Source organism: Callospermophilus lateralis, chromosome 1 (genome assembly GCF_048772815.1).
Source record: "Callospermophilus lateralis isolate mCalLat2 chromosome 1, mCalLat2.hap1, whole genome shotgun sequence".
Classification (NCBI taxonomy): Eukaryota; Metazoa; Chordata; class Mammalia; order Rodentia; family Sciuridae; genus Callospermophilus; species Callospermophilus lateralis.
Window position 1 is genome coordinate 169231183 of NC_135305.1, and position 3932 is coordinate 169235114.

At 42.0% G+C, this 3932-nt stretch overlaps 1 long non-coding RNA gene across 2 annotated transcripts; it reads left to right on the forward strand.

The window, feature by feature from the left end:
* Positions 1 to 341: 341 nt before the first annotated feature.
* On the forward strand, positions 342 to 3561 carry LOC143408244 (uncharacterized). Of its 2 annotated transcripts, none has more exons than XR_013092456.1 (3): positions 342 to 669; positions 2365 to 2483; positions 2651 to 3561. It is a non-coding gene; the product is annotated as an uncharacterized LOC143408244 (long non-coding RNA). The 2 variants fall into 2 exon arrangements; XR_013092457.1 differs by having other exon boundaries at positions 3329 to 3561.
* The last annotated feature ends 371 nt before the right edge of the window (positions 3562 to 3932 follow it).

Here is a 3932-nt window from a genome sequence, read left to right on the forward strand (position 1 = left end):
CATGTGAAGTTCACCTAATTCCAGTCTTCTCAGCCTAACCCCCTGACTGGTGCCAGCTCACTTCAGGATTCCCAGGGGAGAAACACTGCTTGCTTTTGAGCGTTAGTTCTAAGGGTGGGGGAAGGGCTGGGGTGGGGGGGACTCTCATTTTTATACGAAACTTCCCATGATCCATTGAAATTGTATAACTTAGAACATTCTGGAATGTTGTCAGCCTCTGGTTGCCACCTACACTAGTAATCATAGGCTGGATCTTTGGGCTTCTCGTTTGTAACCTTATGATCCTGCTGTGTCCCATTGGGTCTCTGTTGCTGTATCGCTTACCCACCGTGTGTGCTCTGGGTCCTTTATAAGTTTCTGTGACCCAGCTCTGTCTTCTTGCAGACCTGGACGCTCTTACACAGCAAACCCTTCTGGTCTGGGGAAAGGGACACTCTCCTCTGACCTCCCAGCCTGGCGAGGCGACTCTGTTCCTGACAGCTCCGATGGTTTTTGCAGACACCACCATCCCCAGGAGAGGCAGCCGGGGAGGAGGGCAGGGACCATCAGGAACCAGCCTGGGCACACAGCGGACCGACGCTCTCCTTTTGGACTTTGGATCAGAGGAATGAGTGAAACCGCTCTGAACTCAGGGAATTCTCAGCCTTTGGAATTCTCCGACGTCTTCAGGTTGTCTTTGAAGACTGCTTGTTTTACAAGGTGTGTTTTTTTCCTTAGGAAAGGGGAAAAACAGAGTGAGATTTGAGGATAACTCCCTGTTCTTACAGGTCTGCTATGTCGCAAGCATCATGTTAGGGCTTTATCCTTCTTGACCTTCAGACCCATCTCGTGATGAATGAGCCCTTATGTGATCTCATGGCACCCGTGAGAAAGCAGAATCTTGAAGAGGTCACTTATTTTCCCAAACATCAAACAGCCAATATGTGGCTCAGGAAGAAGTTCCATCTGATACCAATAACATAGCTGTACCAAAGCTCATTACTACCAAGGTTGAGTTGAAAATTGTGAATGCAAAAATGTGTGTGAGACATTAAGTGTAAGATTTTTCATTGTACATACTTTATTTATTTACTTACTTATTTATTTATTTATTTTGTTTTTGTTTTTTATACCAGGAATTGAATCTGGGGCACTTAACCACTGAGCCACATCCCCAGTACTTTTTATTTTTTATTTTGAGACACAGTCTCAGTGAGTTACATAACATAGGGCCTCGATAAATTTCAGAGGAGGCTGGCCTTGAACTTTTGATCCTCCTGCCTCAGCCTCCTGAGCTTCTGGGAGAACAGTGTGCACCACTGCACCCAATTTATTGTACGTTCATTTTAGAGTTGAACAAACTGAGGCAGTCTGAGGGATTTACTTCAAGATCACTGAGTGGCTCTCTGATTGAGAAACTTAGTTCTTTGAATTTTATTTGAAGATTTTTTTGGCCACAGCCTTTTAATCCTGAGACAAAGCTGTTCATTTTTGGATTGGATAGAATTACTCAGTTAAAACTAAAGGTATCAACAGTCATAACAAGGAGGATTTTAAGGGCAGATGACAGTAGCATCATAAAATAGTGAATAGTTTTTTGAGATTGGCCAACGCCATCCATTTATCTGTTTTTATTCTCTTTTAATGCTGAGTAATATTCCATTGTGTATATATATGCCACAATTTTTTTATCCATTCATCTACTGAAGGGCATCTAGGTTGGTTCCACAGTTTAGCTATTGTGAATTATGCTGCTATAAACATTGATGTGGCTGTGTCCCTGTAATATGGTTTTTTTAAAGTCCTTTGGGTATAGACCAAGGAGAAGGATACCTGGGTCAAATGGTGGTTCCATCCCAGTTTTCCAAGGAATGTCCATATTGCTTTCCACATTGACTACACCAATTTGCAGTCCCACCAGCAATGTATGAGTGTGCCTTTTCCCCCATATCCTCATCAACACTTATTGTTGTTTGTTTTCATAATAGCTGCCATTCTGACTGGAGTGAGATGATATAAGTTTTCTCTGATATAAGGAGGCTGATTCATAGTGGGGTAGGGAGGGGGAGCATGGGAGGAATAGAGGAACTCTAGATAGGGCAGAGGGGTGGGAGGGGAAGGGAGGGGGCAGGGGGTTAGCAATGATGGTGGAATGTGATGGACATCATTATCCAAAGTACATGTGTGAAGACACGAATTGGTATCAACATACTTTATATAAACAGAGATATAAAAAATTGTGCTCTATATGTGTAATAAGAATTGTAATGCATTCTGCTGTCATTTATAAATTTTTAAAAATTAATTAAAGAAAAAATAGCTAATATAAACAGACCAAGATAATTTCCTTGAATTTGAAAAGGGGATTTTTCTGTTTCATTTCAGTCTGGAAACGGAATAGTGAGTTCGACAACCATTTAAATATTTGAATTCAGGAACGAAGTTTTCCTCCATATAAAGTCAACCTAAAATAGATGGAGTTGGAGAATATCATGCTAAGCAAAGTAAGCCATTCCCAAGAAACCAAAGACTGAACGTTCTCTCTGATAAGTGAATGCTGATCCGTAATGGGGGTGGGGGGGAAATGGAGGGAGTTTGGGGCAAAAAGAGGGAGGGGAGGGGGCACGGGGGCAGGAGCGATGGTGGAGTGAGATGGACCTCATCCCCCTAGGTACATGTATGACTGCACTGTGGCGTGAAGCTACCTCGTGTACCGCCAGAGAGATGAAGAGTTGTGCTCTCTTTGTGCCCAGTGAACTGAAATGCACTCTGCCGTCATGTGTACCTAGTTAGAACAAATTAAAAAGGAAAAAAAGAATAATAGGAAATTGAAGAAAAAAAAATAAAGTCAACCTAATTCCTTAATCTTCTTAGCTAACCCATCTGAGTCATATTTAAATTCAACAAATATTTCAATATGTCGTGATCGACCGTTTCCAGTGACCTTATTCCTTGTGGCTGGCTTGCACTTCCCACTCCATTGCCAGGCCACATAACAGGGAAAATCCCCTTTTCAAATTCAAGGGAATGATCTCGGTCTGTTTACATTAGCTATATCATGCAGAAAGATGTAGAGATGGGTAATGGGTGAAAATACAATAGAATATGACTTTTTATCAAAATGCCCTATTAGGATGTACGATTTGAAAGAGAAAAAAACTGAGTCTAATTGGAGCCACATACTCCTTGGAGGGAATCTCCTCTCATCTGTCATCCCTGCAAATGCAATTATGACCCAATCTCAGGGGTCTGTGCTAATGGGGGGAGAGCGTAACACGCATGTCTGAGCAGGTCAGAGGATCCGAATAACTGATTTTCAACATTTCCTTCTACTAAACCTATTTACCAGAGTTGCTAGCAAGTCATAGAAATGGCTGATCCAGCTTCATTCCTCTGCGCCCCACACCCGGCACCACCCAACGCCAGCCACCCTCTCAGGGTGAGGTTCCTGAGCAGTAAAATAGCCAAAAAACCTGTAGGAGGAAGAAAGAAGGAAAGTCAATCCATCCTTGAATAAATAAGAGCTATTTTATGTGAAGAAATGGAAGGTCAGCCATGTGCAGAACAGTTTAGATCAATATGCCAACAGCACACACTTATACAGCAAGTGCATCTCAAATGCAATTTGTATCAACTTCTCGTGCTGTAAGTCAAATAGCAATTCATTTTTGTTTGTTGTTGTTGTTGTTTAAAGGATTAAAAATTATAGCTGGGATTGCAGTTCTTTTTGGGTGCTGTTGTTTTGGTTTTTGACCCTCCATCTCAGACCCGCTTCCTTTTCTCAAAGTGAGCCCCGCCACCCTGACACCTGTTTATTAGACAAACTATCCAAGCCTTTTCAATTTATCTACATAGAAATTTAGTCAGAGAAAATCAGTTTGGTTCCTGCAGTCATAATAGACTATTTTGAGTGGCTATGTGGCAGACACTGTCATCCATTGCTAAACCCTCTA